Source organism: Lagenorhynchus albirostris, chromosome 11 (assembly GCF_949774975.1).
Source record: "Lagenorhynchus albirostris chromosome 11, mLagAlb1.1, whole genome shotgun sequence".
NCBI classification, from domain to species: Eukaryota; Metazoa; Chordata; class Mammalia; order Artiodactyla; family Delphinidae; genus Lagenorhynchus; species Lagenorhynchus albirostris.
Genome location: NC_083105.1, coordinates 79,185,796 through 79,204,132, shown reverse-complemented (window position 1 = coordinate 79,204,132; position 18,337 = coordinate 79,185,796).

The window sequence follows — 18,337 nt, the reverse complement described above, 5'->3', positions numbered from 1 at the left end:
AGTGAGAGGCTCGCATACTACAAAAAAAAAAAAAAAAAGTAATTTTCTTGAAGTCACACAGTTGCTCATGCGTAGAATAACAGGCTATTAGTAGCTATATTATTAGGTACTTTCATTCTAATCTCTATTCCCTTTCCTCATGTAATTAGGAATAAGTCAGTTTCCACTGGACTCTTTTCCTAAAAATTAAATTAGTCTCTTAGGAAATTAAGCACTTCCTTTGGCAATGTCCCCAAATCCCTCTTTCTAGTCTTCATTCTTTCTGAGTTTCATCTGCACCTATTAGGCTGAAATAAGCTATGCACTCTTTAGCAAATTTTGTCATATCTGGATCCCCCAGATCCACAACTGGACAGTCCTCCTAGCTTTTCTTGTCCTAGGAAATTTAGCCATGTCCTAATGAAAGTTTTTTTTCCTAACTTCCCAATTCTCTGCTTGGCATATTCACTCATATTTTAAAGAAATACCTTTTTACATATTTTGAATCTAACTAAGCTGGTTGGAAAGGAGGGAGAACAAATAGTATGGACAATTAAAATTTAGGTTAAAGAATCATTTGTGAATATTATTGTTTTCAAAATTACCTTCATGGAAATTAGGTAGTTTGCCCTGGGCTTAAGTGAGATGTTTTTAAAATAAAGGAAACACAGGCCTGCTTCCTCCCTTTTCAGATCAGCACTCCCTAGTAGAAACAGGGAGTGGTGGCCTCCCTCCACGTGTCAAAGCTCCCCCTCAGAAGTCTCCCCCTTCTCCTCTCTGGCCCCCCAGCGGCCACATATCACAGGGTAACGTAATTCAGATGACAACGTCTTTCAGAGTTGGAGGAACTTCTGGAACCCAGCCCGACTGGGCTGAGCTCTGAGCCCTAAGCCTCACTTGTCACATTTTATAGTTCAGGCCCTTGAAGATGGAAAGGCTAACATGCCTGCCCAGGGTGACCAATGGTGTATTAGTGGCAGGCCACAACTGAAGTCCAGACAGCAACTCCCAATACGAGGCTTTATTTTCTGTGCAGGAAGGACCCTCCAGCAGCTCCCCTTTGCCGCAAGGTAAAGGTCAGCTCACAAAAGGCCATAGAAACCCTCACGATCTTTCTCCTGCCCACTTACTTAGTCTTATTTCCCATCAGTCTTGCCATGCACTTTACACTCAGAGGTACAGATTGCCTCTGAAATACACTGTGTGGCATTCGACACCTACCTGTCTCCTACCTTCTGTACCTTCTGCCTGGAAAGACCCTTCCTCAACGTTTTCTGCTTTGTGAGTATTCACTCATTTTTCAAACCCAGTTTGTCCCCTCCACCAGGAAGCCCTCTCTATCCTCTGCCCTTCTCACACCCAGTTTTCTGTCTCACGTGGAACATTTATTCATTTATTGATTTATTCAACAAATATTTCTAAACACTAAGTGCCAGGCATTGAGCTGAGCACAAACCACGTGCCACTGAACACAACTGAGCAGCTCCTGTCCTCATGGAGCTTACAGTCTGCTGGAGACGTTAATTAAAGACAGTGAGCACACAGATAAATACGTAATCACAACTGGGATGAGAGCCAGGAAGGGAATAAAGGCCGTGCCTGGAGCCTGCAGCCCCATCTCCGCACTTCCAGCAGCGGCGGCAGCTCTCGGGACCGGGAAGGGAGGAGCCCGAGGGCACCTTTGTGCTCCCCGGACACCGGCTCCTCCCAACCTACTGGCTCCCCAGCTCGGGCTTCTGCTGAGTAAAGGCCGGAAACATACGACACCACAGTGAGGAAAGGCCTTCGGTCAGGCAGCAAGGGGTGACACTGGGGGTGTGAAGGCGACGCCTCTTTCAGATCCGCAGTGAGGGCTGATCTGCAATAACCGCAATGAGGTGGGGAGGCGCCTCACGGGGTAAAACACGATCCAGGGACCTGGATGGTGACCTGATCAGAATTCTCTTAACCCCTGCCCTTGCCTCCATGCTTAGGATTAATTAATAGGCGGTATCACATTCTCTTTACAAATCTTTCTGGGAAAACACATGAATACTTTTGTAAAAGTATTGCAGTTTTTGAAAAGTGTCCAAGAAAGTCAACTATCTCTGAAAAATAAAAGTGCACCTATAAAAAGAGAACATCAATAATAGGCTCAGAGTTCATGAGCAACGCTTGACATGATGCTCACTCTCTGGGGTTTATTTTCAGCTTTGTCAAGAAATATTTGCCTTCATATTACAGAATTCTTATGAGGGTGTTTGTTCTTTTAAAACTTCTATAATCTTTAAATTCTTGGACTGAAATATACTCTGTAAACTGAAAGAAAAATCTAAATTACAAAGATAGCTTGCAGTTTTTAAATATAATGAACTTGTTACTTCTCACCTGTTTTATTCCTTCAATTTAAGTGGGTCATAGAAAATATAACATTATTGCATCCATTTGAATTGAAGTCTTGTTATGCAAAATTTTTTCTTCTTTCACCTTTTAATTCTAAAGAGTATGGTTACTCTAGGTAAAAAATGAGATCATTAGTTATGTTACCTTACTTTTAAAGGAAATTGTCCAAATCACATTTGTTCATATGGAATTGCTCTTAGAAATTCTATTATTCAATATATTGTAGTCAGCAAAACAAAGATTTTAATAAAATCCAGGTGACAAATGTTTCAATATGTTTGAAATCTTTTACTTTGTCTACTTAAAGTATTAGTAGTTTGTATTAGGGAATCTTATTTATGTTTTTGAAATTCTTCTGTTTAGTCTTTCACAATTATTAAAAGTAATAGGCTATTTAAAATGTTTATAAGAAAAAATTTAAAACGGTAACATGGAAAGTTCTATTTGCTTTTCCCCTTAAACTTTTTTTAAAAAGAAAAAAGTAATACCATCCGATACATTTAGGTTTGTTTTAAATAGGCTTTCCTTCAAATATGTCTATTTGGAAATACACACTAGCTTTTACAGTGCCCATTACAACATATTATTAGTAATAAATAGAAATATTTTATGTTAACTATAAGTGACAAAAATCTTTACAAATTAATATATACAATGTAAGAGAAAGGTGTTCTGTCAGTTTAATGATTTATTGTAATGAATTTTGATTCCAAAAAATTTCATGGAATAAATACTTGCTTACTGGCTTATTTTGAAAGATGCTAAAAACACCTCAGCTCAAATGATCTCCCTCATTGGTGCCCCACATTTCACCATTTTCATTTAATTTAATTCATGCTCAGCTTTGCCTCTCCTGGTGGGTTTTGTGTGAGGCTTTTTTTCTTTTTTTTTTTTTAATTTGTTTTGCTTTTAATGTGTTCTGTTTCTGAGAGGACAATAATTCTCCATGATGCCTTAGTGGGCTTGATCCTTATCCAGCTGCTTTGCTCCCTGGAATGAGTTGCCTGGGGGCATAGAAACTCTAAAGGGAGCCAGGCCAAGAAGCAGGATGGCTGTAAGGCCAGCCCAGAATAAGAAATAATGGTCACTGATCATGTTATGCAAATAGCAGATGTTCTGGGTGGCAAATCTGTGTCAGGGGTACATGTAAATATTTCCACTATTTCCTTAGTTTTAGCCTAAGGGCTTTCTCTGATGAATTCAGCACACTGATCAAAAGGTTTACATTGGTCTAATTTATTCATTCCTTCAATGAGAAGTTGAAAATGAAAAAGGTGGTTAAATGCTGATGGAAGTGGAATTAAACCTAGATTAATTTGTCCTCCATTATTGTGTGTTTCAGAGATTGGAGCACAGGGAAGTTTTGGTGGGCTTGTTGTTCCTGGTTTTCCCGTTCATCCCAGCCAGCAACCTCTTCTTCAGGGTGGGTTTCTTGATGGCTGAGAGAGTCCTATACATGCCTAGGTAATTACTGCTTCTGGTTTCTTCCTTTTTTAATTAATTTTATTTTTATTTTTTTTGTTTTTTATTTTTATTGAAATACAGTTGATTTACAATGTTGTGATAGTTTCCAGTGTACAGCAGAGTGATTCAGATATATGTGTGTGTGTATATATATATATATTCTTTTTAAAATTCTTTTCCATTATAGGTTATTACAAGATATTGAGTATAGTTCCCTGTGCTATACAGTCGGTCCTTGTTGGTTATCTATTTTATATATAGGAGTGTATGTATTTTAATCCCAAACTCCTAATTTACACCCCCTTCTCCTTTGGTAAACGTTTGTTTTCTTTGTCTGTGAGTCTATTTCTGTTTTGTAAATAAGTTCATTTGTATCATTTTTTTTAGATTCCACATATAAGTGATATCATATGATATTTGTCTTTCTCTGTCTGACTTACTTCACTTAATATGATAATCTCTAGGTCCATCCATGATGCTGCAAATGGCATTATTTAATTCTTTTTTATGTCTAAGTAGTATTCCATTGTGTATATATACCACATCTTCTTTATCCATTCATCTGCCAGTGGACACTTAGGTTGCTTCTGTGTCTTGTGTTTTGTAAATAGTGCTGCTGTGAATATTGGGGTGCATGTATCTCTTCAAATTATAGTTTTCTCTGAATATATGCCCAGGAGTGGGATCACTGGATCATATGGTAACTCTATTTTTAGTTTTTAAGGAACCTCCACACCTAAATGTAAGACTGCATACTATAAAACTCCTAGAGGATAACATAGGCAGAACACTCTTTGACATAAATCACAGCAATATTTTTTTGGATCTGTCTTCTAGAGTAATGGAAATAAAAACAAGAGTAAACAAATGAAACCTAATCAAACTTACAAGCTTTTGCACAGCAAAGGAAATAAACAAAATGAAAGACAACCCACAGAATGGGAGAAATTATTTGCAAATAATGCAACCAAAAAGGGATTAATTTCCAAAATATACAAACAGCTCATCCACCTTAATATCAAAAAACAAACAAACTAATCAAAATATGAGCAGAAGATCTAAATAGACATTTCTCCAAAGAAGACATCCAGATGGCCAACGAACACATGAAAACTTGCTCAACATCGCTAATTATTAGAGAAATGCAAATCAAAACTACAGTGAGGGACTTCCCTGGTGGCGCAGTGGTTAAGAATCTGCCTGACAATGCAGGGAACCCGGGTTCGATCTCTGGTCCGGGAAGATCTCACATGCCACGGAGCAACTAAGCCCATGAGCCACAACTACTGAGCCTGCACTCTAGAGCCCACCAGTCACAACTACTGAGCCCTCGTGCCACAACTACTGAAGCCCACATGCCTAGAGCCCGTGCTCCACAAGTAGAGAAGCCACTGAAATGAGAAGCCCGCACACCACAACAAAAAGTAGCCCCCGCTCACCGCAACTAGAAAGCCCGCATGCAGCAACAAAGACCCAACGCAGCCATAAATAAATAAATAAACTACGATGAGGTATCACCTCACACCAGTCAAAATGGTCATCATCAAAAAGTCTACAAACAATAAACGCTGGAGAGGGTGTGGAGAAAAAGGAACCCTCCTACACTATTAATGGGAATGTAAATTGGTCCTGGTCTCCTCTTTACGAGACATGCCCTCTGTCACCAACACAGATGGCTCCAGAGAGACCGTTCTTTGCCTATATGACAGATCCTTGTGGACCTAAGGTGTTTATTACCCTAGCTTTAAAAACAGCTGCAGAGGAGGTTGGATGAGATCAAGTTTACACACATTCACTCCAGTTTACAGCGTTTACTTCCAGGTGAAAGCTCGATAGCTCCATGTGAAATATTGAGTGGAATATATTCAGGATTTTCACAGCAATCATTTACCATGACTTCTTTGTCCAAGTGTCTGTGTTTATTAAACTTAATTATAGTAATTTTCTAGGAATATTTGTTGATTTGCATAAAATTATTAACTATGTTAAGTAGAATGATTGTAATTAACTTCTTCCTATCTTCTCCCTTCTTTCTTTCCCTCTTTCTTTTTTATTTAATTTAAAAATGGGAAATATACTGAGTAAATTTCAGAGGTACTCATCACACACAAAAATGATAACTATGTAAGGAGATATGTTAATTGGCTTGACTATAAAATCCATTTCACTATGTATATGTGTATTGAAGCATCATGTTGTACATCTTGAATTACACAATTTTTACTTTAAAATATATAAATAAATGAAATTTTTTATTAATTAAAATAAAATTACAATGGGAACAGTCTCAAGAAATCTGTTCTTGAAAAAAATTGGTTTAAAAAATATAAAGGCCTTCAAACATGTGAGATTACATAATGCCAATTGGCTCTGAATATTTAAACTGTACTAGAGCCTGTCTCATCTCTTGTCTTAAATGTCAGCATTCCAAGGCCACATTTCCTTTTGGATACCTGGAAATGACCCTGAATCAAGGAATAGAGTATTTGTTCTACCTATTTTCAGTCACTTGTCCTGGAGAGAGACACAAAGCTTCTTTGGGCCAGGTTTTCTCATTTGACTAAATGATCTCTGGATTTGATTAAACAGTCTCTGAAATTATGCCATTTTAGAAATGATATATAAGAATAATCATTTTCTGAAAGTCAATTATCAATAGCCAAAGTATCAAGAAATTATTTTTTATGATTTTGAGCTAGCAATAAAACTGATCAAAATCATACATTTTTATTAGAAATGGATTTCAAAATTGTCAAGCCATTAAGAACCAAGTACTTGGTAGCTTTCTTGAGATGTCTCAAAATATTGTTTTCAGTTGACTAAAGGAGCAGTCGAGCCCATTATTTGCTTTATAAGGCTCCAGAGCAATTTGAGAAACAGTTCATTATTGCTCAGTAAAAACTATTTGATAGTATTCTTTATTTTATAAGATAAAAATTAGTCAATAATTCTAGATATTCTATATGTGCCATCTGTTTTCCTTCCACCCTTAACTCAAAGATGCCCCAATACTACCCTCCTCTCTGTTTCATTCTGAAATCTGGATAAAGAGAATGGGAATTGTTACTTATCATTGACCACCTACTTAGCACTGTATAGTTTTAGGGTCAGAATTTCATCATTAAAATATATGGGAATAATCTTTTATTTTGATGACAAATGCCAGTTTTACGAGTGTCCTTTCTGACTAGGCAAACATATTTATGGCTTAAATTGATCTACTACAAATTTTTTGTCCTCTTATTTTTATCTAGAATGATACATATAATTTCATGACTATTTTTTCCATGTTCCAGTCAAATTTCAAATGACTAGAATTTCTTACAATTGAAGAAGTTGAACTAGTTGATGAGAGATATCAGAATAAGTAATAGATTCTGATCATTCACATGCCAGAAAATGATAATTTATTCACTTTAGTACTAAAGAGAAAATCCTAAACTAATAGAAAACATGAATGGATTGGAATGGGGGAAAAGTAGACAGAATTAGCAATGGTAGAAATAATATGTGGGATAGAAATTATTAGAATAACTGAGAATACAGAGAAATTGAATAGTCAGAGAAAGAAGGGAAAAATTTAAAGTGACTGTAAACTTAAAAAGAGATGCTCTCTATAAACTTATAGATGCTTGAGACATGAGGAATTTAAAGAGGGACCTTCTGTTATTTTCTATTATGAGTAAAAATTTTAAATCCTATCTATTAATATGAAATTAAAATTTTAATCAAATAACAATCTCAATAAAAATGAAGTTCCATATTTATTTCTTGAGGAATGTTACATGCAATATGTGGGATCCATTCTGATGTGTTATCTGTGAGTGTGAATCTCTCATGCTTCAGAGTCACTGGGGAAGAGAGATGGCTAACTGATCCTGAATCTAATAGTTGCCGATGTTACCATTGACAGGGAAGGCATGTATGTTATCAGAAACCTAATCTAGCAAAATAGTAAGAAGAACATTGAAATAGCTGATAACCTTGGAAAATCACTGAAATTTGCCACATGACCACTTTCTGATCTATAAAATGAGAGGGTTGGCTTCCCTCAATGACTTCCAAATAGAGTTGGAGGAACATTGTGGACTGCTGGTCCATGACAGTTTTTATTGACCTATGGCCACATGGAAAATAAAGGAAGACAGTATAATGTTTTTCATAAAACTAAAGCTAAGTAGTTTTAAATTATGTAGGTTCTATTTTGTTGCTGTTAGGATGTCCTTTCTTTTATGAAATGATAATAAAGGCAGATGGTAATTTTATTTATTAATATTGTACTTTATAAAATTAAAGGTTCTTAATAATTATTAATTATTAATAACCTTACTAGACAACCCCCTGACATTCTCCCACAGTGTTTCTTAGAAACCTAAAATTCTGGTGCCACTAAATAGGCAGTGCTGCCTTTTTTTTTTAATCTATATTTGAAAATTTTTAATGGATCTTTAAATGAGAGTTTTGATTCAGTTAACTAAAATATACACAAGCATAATTTAGTAATCTAATATGAAGATCCATCAGAAAGGTAAGGACATTTTGAGAAATGTCAAGAAAGTGTGACTTTATTCATAATATATACACCATGAAACAGATATTTTCCATTATTTTGGTTACTTCAAAATTTAAATTCTACTTGTTTTTCAATTAATTTTTTTCATGACAGATGCTGAGTATTGACCTGTTTTTTTTTCCTGACAATATTAATAGGCTGCCCAATTACATGATACAACTGTTTTTTGCATTTAATTTAAAAGACTTTGGCTCAGCATTTAAAAAATCAGGTTACGTGATTTCTAAGATTTCAACTACCTCTAAATTTCCATTGTTTTGTGAGTCAAACTAATGTCATAGAAAATATGTGCAAGGTTCCCAAAAAGTATTTATGCAAAAGTTTTCATGTTTTGGAGCATGACTGCCTAGGTCTGCTAAGTCAGAAGGATGGGCCCAGTAAGGAGAGGCAGATGCATCCCAGGAGTTGGGTGGGTGGGGCTGGGAAGGGAGGCAGTGCATCTGCCATGAGGACAAGCTCTCTCATGAGGGTGACAGAAAGTGGTCAATAGGCATGGGTATGTGACCTCCTCTGTGAGGTATGGAGGTGTCCTCATAAGCAACAGGAACAGGAGAGCTTAGGAGTTCACATGGACAAACAACAACAAGGAATGTGGGTCAGGAGGAAATGAGGCCCTGGTCACAGGGAAGGTGACAAGACCCTCCTCATTAAGAGGTGATGGAACAGGCAGCTTACCATGAGAGTCTGCAGTCCATGAGAACAGGAGAAATCAGCTAATATTTTAATGAATATTTAGCATCTATATACCCTCCCCAGTTCTTTGCCTGGTTGTTGGGAAAGAAGAGACAGCGGAGAAACATCAACTGAAGATATTCCATGTGGAGTAGGAGAGCTGGCAGAAACTCCTTCCCTCCTCCAGGCACTCCAGACTTTCAGATGGCAGGGAATGAAAGTCAGGCAGGACAGCCAAGTAAAACACCTCACAAGCATTTCCAGAAGAATGAGATCTTCCTGGGCACAGAAAACCTAGGGCAGGCCTGAAGATCAAAGCAAACTCCCCAGGTGTATAGAGAGCTGACACCTAGGCTCTAAAGCGGGGAGGCATTTCCTACAGTTTGGAAAACTGGTTGTTTGGATGTAAAGCACAAGGATAATACTGGAATTTCATGAGAGCTTACATCAAAAGTCTGCAAGAGAAAAGTCCTGATCCTATTTCAAAATCTTCCAACAAACAAAAGCCCAGGACCAGATGGCTTCACAGGCAAATTCTATCAAACATTTAGAGAAGAGCTAACACCTATCCTTCTCAAACTCTTCCAAAATATAGCAGAGGGAGGAACACTCCCAAACTCATTCTACAAGGCCACCATCACCTTGATACCAAAACCAGACAAGGATGTTACAAAGAAAGAAAACTACAGTCCAATATCACTGATGAGCAAAAATCCTCAACAAAATCCTAGCAAACAGAATCCAACAGCACATTAAAAGGATCATACACCATGATCAAGTGGGGTTTATTCCAGGAATGCAAGGATTCTTCAATATACACAAAAAAATCAATGTGATAAACCATATTTAAAAATTGAAGGAGAAAAACCATATGATCATCGCAATAGATGCAGAGAAAGCTTTCGACAAAATTCAACACCAATTTATAATAAAAACCCTGCAGAAAGTAGGCATAGAGGGAATTTTCCTCAACATAATAAAGGCCATATATGACAAATCCCCAGCCAACATCATCCTCAATGGGGAAAAACTGAAAGCATTTCCACTAAGATCAGGAACAAGACAAGGTTGCCCACTCTCACCACTCTTATTCAATATAGTTTTGGAAGTTTTAGCCACAGCAATCAGAGAAGAAAAGGAAATAAAAGGAAGCCAAATCAGAAAAGAAGAAGTAAAGCTGTCACTGATGGCAGATGACAGGATACTATGCATAGAGGAGACTAAAGCTGCTACCAGAAAACTACTAGAGCTAATCAATGAATTTGGTAAAGTAGCAGGATACAAAATTAATGCACAGAAATCTCTGGCATTCCTATACACTAATGATGAAAAATCTGAAAGTGAAACTAAGAAACACTCGCATTTACCATTGCAACAAAAAGAATAAAATATCTAGGAATAAACCTACCTAAGGAGACAGAAGACCTGTATGCAGAAAATTATAAGACATTGATGAAAGAAATTAAAGATGATACAAATAGATGGAGACATATACCATGTTCTTGGATTGGAAGAATCAATATTGTGAAAATGACTCTACTACCCAAAGCAATCTACAGATTCAATGCAATCCCTATCAAACTACCCCTGGCATTTTTCACAGAACAAGAACAAAAAATTTCACAATTTGTATGGAAACACAAAAGACCCTGAATACCCAAAGCAATCTTGAGAACGAAAAATGGAGTTGGAGGAATCAGGCTCCCTGACTATACTACAAAGCTACAGTAATCAAGACGGTATGGTACTGACACAAAAACAGAAAGATAGATCAATGGAAAGGGTTGAAAGCCCAGAGATAGACCCACGCACATATGGTCACCTTATCTTTGATAAAGGAGGCAGGAATGTACAGTGGAGAAAGGACAGCCTCTTCAATAAGTGGTGCTGGGAAAACTGGACAGGTACATGTAAAAGTATGAGATTAGATCACTCCCTAACACCATACACAAAATAAGCTCAAAATGGGTTAAAGACCTAAATGTCTTTAGGTCAGAAACTATCAAATCTTAGAGGAAAACATAGGCAGAACACTCTATGACATAAATCACAGCAAGATCCTTTTTGACCCAGCTCCTACAGAAATAGAAATAAAAACAAAAATAAACAAATGGGACCTAATGAAACTTCAAAGCTTTTGCACAGCAAAGGAAACCATAAACAAGACCAAAAGACAACCCACAGAATGGGAGAAAATATTTGCAAATGAAGCAACTGACAAAGGATTAATCTCCAAAATTTATAAGCAGCTCATGCAGCTCAATAACAAAAAAACAAACAACCCAATCCAAAAATGAGCAGAAGACCTAAATAGACATTTCTCCAAAGAAGATATACAGACTGCCAACAAACACATGAAAGAATGCTCAACATCATTAATCATTAGAGAAATGCAAGTCAAAACTACAGTGAGATATCATCTCACACCTGTCAGAATGGCCATCATCAAAAAATCTAGAAACAATAAATGCTGGAGAGGGTGTGGAGAAAAGGGAACACTCTTGCACTGCTGGTGGTAATGTGAATTGGTACAGCCACTATGGAAAACAGTATGGAGGTTCCTTAAAAACTACAAATAGAACTACCATATGACCCAGCAATCCCACTACTGGGCATTATACCCATAATTCAAAAGGAGTCATGTACCAAAATTTTCATTGCACCTCTATTTACAATAGCCAGGAGATGGAAACAACCTAAGTGTCCATCATTGGATGAATGGATAAAGAAGATGTGGCACATATATACAATGGAATATTACTCAGCCATAAAAAGAAATGAAATTGAGCTATTTGTAATGAGGTGGATAGACCTAGAGTCTGTCATACAGAGTGAAGTAAGTCAGAAAGAGAAAGACAAATACCGTATGCTAACACATATATATGGAATTTAAGAAAAAAAATGTCATGAAGGACATAGGGGTAAGACAGGAATAAAGACACAGACCTACTAGAGAATGGACTTGAGGATATGGGGAGGGGGAAGGGTAAGCTGTGACAAAGCGAGAGAGAGGCATGGACGTATATACACTACCAAACGTAAGGTAGATAGCTAGTGGGAAGCAGCCGCATAGCACAGGGAGATCAGCGCGGTGCTTTGTGACCGCCTGGAGGGGTGGGATAGGGAGGGTGGAAGGGAGGGAGACGCAAGAGGGAAGAGATATTGGAACATATGTATATGTATAACTGATTCACTTTGTTATAAAGCAGAACCACACCATTGTAAAGCAATTATACTCTAATAAAGATGTAAAAAAACAAAAACAAAAAAACTGGATCTGATTTAGACTCCAGATACAACCGTTAAATTTTAGGCAATACAGGGGATAGAAGAATATGTTAATTGACATATCAGGATTATAATCAGCAAACCAGGACTATGGGAAACTTGAAAGACAACTGGGTTTCTTCAACAAATGTACTGCAACAAAAGAGAAAAAGGAAAACATGGATTAATCGATTTAATAGATATTAACTCTTTTCAGTGTTTGGACTTTATTTGGATGCTTGAGGTAGTTCAGGACATTTAAACATTGATAGATATTTGAAATAAAATGATTTGGGGTTTTGGTGTGTAGTATTGTGGTTATTTTAAAATAGCACTTATATTTTAGAGATATAGAAATATTCAAGATAAAGTGATACGATGTCTGGAATTTGCTTCAGAATAACCTGGAAAGGAAAAGTGGGTGAGAGGGGGTTTAGATGAAATAATGTTGAAGATAGGTAGAAGTTAACCAAGATGGGTAAAAATTGTGACAGATGGGGACTGGAATTAAGGACATATTGAGTGGAGACCAGAACATTAGTTAAGACCTCGTTGAATTGGCACAGACTGTGAAGGTATTTGTGTCCCATGTGAATGCCCACCAAAGGCCATCAACTGCACAAGAGGCTGTTAATGATGAGGTGGACAAAATAACTCACTATGGTTATGAGTCAGCTTCTTTCCCCAGCACTCCAGTGCTAGTTCAATAGACCCCTAAACAAAAAGGCTGAGGTGGCAAGGATGGAGGTTATATATGGATTCGACAACATGTAATTTCCCTTACTAAGGCTGGCCTGGCTAGTGCTTCTGCTGAGTGCCTAATGGGCCAACAGAGAGTCCAGCCTGAGTCTCTAATATGGCATCATTTCCAGGGGGACAAGCCAGTCACCTAGTGGCAGGCTGATTACCCTGGACTTCTCTCATGGAGGGGCAGAGATTTGTTCTCATGGAAATAGACATATATTCTGGATACAGATTTGTCTTCCCTGCCCTTAATGCTTCTGCTAGCACTACCATTCATGGACTCACAAGAATGCCTTATCCACCACCTTACATTCTAAACAGGACTGTTTCTTTTATATATATATAGTTTTGTTTTTTTTGGCTGTGCTGTTTCTTACTTGCAGCATGTGGGATCTTCATTGCCGTGTGCGGGATCTTTAGTTGTGACATGCAGGATCTAGTTCCCTGACCAGGGATTGAACCCAGGTCCCCCTGCATTGGGATCACGGAGTCTTAACTGTTGGACCACCAGGTAAGTCTCTAAACAGCATTGTTTCTGATCAAGAAACTTCATGTCACAGCGAAGAAGTGCAGCGATAGGGCTTGTCCTATGGAATTAACTCGTCTTTCCACATCCCCCATCACCTGGAAGTGACTGGCCTAAATGAGAGGGGAAATGGTTTACTGAGGACTCATTGATGGTACCAGTTGGTAGACAACATCCTGAAAGAATGGGGTTCTGTCTTACAGGTGCAGTATATGCTTTGGATCAGAAAGCATTACATGGTGTTCTCGCTCCTATAGCCAGAATACAAGTGGCAGAAGTGGAAATGGCTTCTCTCCCTATTACATCTTATAACCCATTTGCAGATTTTTGCTTCCTGTCCTGACAACTTTGAGCTCTGCTGGTTTGGCTATCTAAGTATCTAATAAGGGAATGCTTCTGCCAGGGGATACAACAATGTTTCCACTGAATTGGAAGATGAGACTATGTGTTTAAAATAACAGAAATGTCTTTATCCCATGGTTTCTGTGGGTCAAGGATCTAGGCACAGGTTAGCTGAGTCCTCTGCTCAGGGTGTCACCGTGCTGAAATCAAAGTGTTGGCTGAGGCTGCAATCGCATCTGGGGCTCAGTGTCCTCTGCACAGGTCATGTGGTTGTTAGCAGAACTCGGTGCCTTGCAGCTGCATGATTAACATCCCTGTTCTCTTGCTGTCAGCTGGGGATGGCTCTCAGCACCTGGAGGTCGTTCTCAGGGCCTTGCCATGCGGCCCCTCCTATCTCAACATGGCTGTTTTGCTTCCAGACTAGCAAGAGAATTCTTCTGCTTTTTTATTGTTCTGAAACATGTTTTTATCTTTCATTTAACATTAAGAACATCTTTGTTGTTGTTGTTGTTGTTGTTGTTTTGGTGGGATTATTTTTGTTTTTTGGGGGGTTTTTTTGGCCACTAGTGCAGCATGCAGGATCTTAGTTCCCAGACCAGGGATTGAACCCGTTCCCCCCTGCAGTGGAAGCAGAGTCTTAACCACTGGATCACCAGGGAAGTCCCAAGAATGTCTTTTCATGTAGACAAATGTATGTTTACCTCATCCTCATAAACAGCTGCACAGAATTCCATTGTAGTAATAGATCATCATTTATTTAGCTAGACCCTAGTGACTGACTGACTGTTAACATTGCTTTCTATTCCCGCTGTTTCAAACAATGCTGCAGTGAAATTTCCTTGCACACACAGTATGTCCTGGGGCATTTCTGCAAGAGTGCCTGTAGGGCACATTATCCCTGGGTCCAAGAGGAAGCATGTTTCAAATTTTGATATATTACTGACTTACCCTCAATTATTATGACAATTTTCACTCCTGCCAATAGTGTTGGAGAATTTCTGTTCTCCCTACCCTAGCCAGCATGGGATATTATGAAACTTTTTTTTCCTTCCAGTTTCCTTGAGATATAACTGACATACAGCACTGTATAAGTTTAAGGTGCATGGCATAATGATTTGGCTTAAGTACATCTTGAAATGATTATCACAATAAGTTTAGTGAACCTCCATCATCTCATATAGATACGAAATAAAAGAAAGAGAAAAAACATTTTTTCTCCTTCTGATGAGAACTTAGAATTTACTTTCTTAACAGCCTTCACAGATAACATATAGCAGTGTTAATTACATTTATCATGTACATTACATCCCTAGTACTTATTTCTATAACTGGAAGTTTGTACCTTTTGACTATTTTCATCCACTTCCCCCTCCCCTCAATCCCCACCTCTAGTAACCACAAATCTGATCTCTTTTTCCGTAAGTTTGTCTGTCTCTTTTTGAAACCTAATTGACCTACAACACTATGTTAGTTCCTTTTGTACAATATAGTGATTCGATATTTCTATACATTTCAAAATAATCACCATGATAAGTCTGGTTGGCGACCAGCTGTTTGTTTTCTGAATCTATGACTCTGTTTCTGTTTTGTTGTGCTTGTTCATTTGTTTTGTTTTTTAGATTCCACATATAAGTGAAACCAAACAATATTTGTCTTTGTAAATATCTTCTTTCATTCAGTAGGTGGGCTTTGGTTTTTTTTTCATGGATAGATGTTGAATTTTGTCAAAAGATTTTTCTTCATCTATTGAGCTGATCATATGATTTCTATTCTTCAGTTTGTTAATGTGGTGTGTCACACTGATTGGTTGGTAGATATTGAATCTCTTTCATCCCTGGAATAAATCCCACTTGATCATGGTGTATGATCCTCTTAATGTGTTGTTGAATTCAGTTTGCTAATATTTTGTTGAGGATTCTTGCATCTGTGTTCATCAGTGATATTCGCCTGTAATTTTGTTTTCTTGTGTTCTCTTTGTCTAGTTTTGGTATCAGGGTGATGCTGGCCTTGTAGAATAAGTTCAGATGAGTTCCTTCCTCTGCAATTTTTTGAACTAGTTTGAGAAGGATGGATGTTAACTCTTCTTTAAATGTTTGGTAGAATTCACCTGTGACGCCATCTGGTCTGGGATTTTTTGTTTGTTGGGAGATTTTTTACTACAGACTCAATTTCATTCCTGGTCATTCATCTGTTCATATTTTCTACTTCTTCCTGATTCAGTCAGGAGATTGTACCTTTATTGGAATTTGTCCTATTCTTCTAGTTTGTCCACTTTATTGACATATAGTTGTTCATTGTAATCTCTTATGATCCTTTGTACTTCTGTAGTGTTTGTTGTAATTGCCCCTTTTTGTTTATGATTTTATTTGGGGGGGGCCTTCTCTTTTTTTCTTGATGAGTCTGGCTAAAGGTTTATCAATTTTGTTTATCTTTTCAAAGAACCAGGTCTTAATTTCATTGATCTTTTCTGTTTTTTTTTTAGTCACTATTTCATTTATTTCTGCCCTGATCTTGATATCTTTCTTTAACTAACTTTGGGTATTGTTTGTTGTTCTTTAGATGTAAGGTTAGATTGTTGATTTGATATTTTTCTTGCTTTCTGAGGTAGACTTGTATCACTATAAAATTCTCTCTTAGAACAGCTTTTGCTGCATTCCATAGATTTTGGATTGTGTTTTCATTTTCATTTGTCTCCAGGTATTTTCTTATTTCCTCTTTGATGTCTTCAATGGCCGATTGGTTGTTTAGTAGCATATCATTTAGCTTCCACGTGTTTGTGTTTTGGGTAGTTTTTTCCTTGTAGTTGATTTCTAGTCTCATAGCACTGTGGTCAGAAAAGATGCTTGCTATGATGTATGGTCAGGCCCTCAAGATGGCTGTTCTCTTGCTCTCTGTACCTTCCCTGGTCAACCAGTCCCTGCTTTACTCACATGACTCTCTAATCCTCTTAATTATAGGGCTTAATTAGTAACTGCCTACCTACTTGCCCCCTGCCCCAGCTGCTGGTTTCCCTGGTAATTGATGAGCTAATCTGGCATCAATTCACCCTATAAATGGTAGCCGCCTTCTCCCTGGAGTGGTGAAGAGTGTTGCCATGTCCTGCCTGCTGTCTGCCATGCACAGTGAGGTGTTGCTCCAGGACCTTGCTTCATGTGTACGTTTCTCTTGTCCAATAAATCTTTGATGTCTCTGTTGCTGTCTCTGGGTGAGAAAACTCCTGGGAGCTGAGATGTCAGGACATAAGGATGGGAAACAGAAAGTTGTGGAGGTGATCGGGAGGAGGCCGTCTACTAACATGTGGGGCCTTGTGGTAGCTGTGTACCATGAGAGATGTCTTTTTCTTCCATTATGTTGATGATATCCTGTTAACCTCAGTCTTTTCCCAGTTTAAAAGTAGCAGCCCAGTGCTCCTCATTCATCTGACTGCACGGGGGTGGCTGGTGAATAGAGACAAAACTCAAGGACCTGGATTATCTACAAAATACAAGCATATCCCTGACCTACCACCCCTAAACAATTAGAGACACAGGCTTTAGGGATATGAATTCAGAGACAGACTTGTGAATTAACATGGCCCATTACCCAGGAGTGTTTGGTTGAGGTCTGTGGCAACAGCAAAATAATAAGAGTGCCCTTGGGCTTCTGGTCCCAACTATGGAAGGGGGCAGAGCAATGATAGAGTGTGATGGAACAACAGCTATAGGCAGTCTATGATACATTACAACAGGTGGAAGACATTACAAAAAACCTACCCAATTCTTTGTGCATGCAAAAAACCGCTATTCATTTGTATGCAACATATAGGTTCCCCGTGGACATCGATAGTGACCAAGGAATCTACTTTATTGGCCATGAAGTTCAGGAATGGGCCAATACAAAGGACATACAGGGGCATTTCCACCTGCCTTACAACCCCACTGCTACCGGGCTATGAAGAGACTACTTAAACAGCAGTTGAGGTGGGAAACTCACTCTTAACACATGGACACATCCCAGGAGCAGTTATCCCAGTGCCGACGCCATGTTAACCTGGAGGAAACTAGTCAACACCATTCGAGTTCAACTGTTGACCACCGAAGGACTGTTGCCAACTACAGGTCAGGACAGCAACTCATTTTTGCACTTCACAGGATCTATCCCCAGGGGAACATATTATAAATAGCCCTTAGGACTGGCAGGTAAGTCCTCAGTGGTTTGGGTTTGCTGTCCCATTGGGGAATAGGATCAGAAGGGGATTTACAGATTTCACCTGTCTTCTACCCAGCCCCACCTCAGATTACTAAGGTAATTAATCCAGGCCTCTACTGTAGAAAGGCACCATTATACTAACCCTGTGTACTGTTACACCACCTCTCCAGTATTCGGCACTGGCTATGGAGACTGAGGGT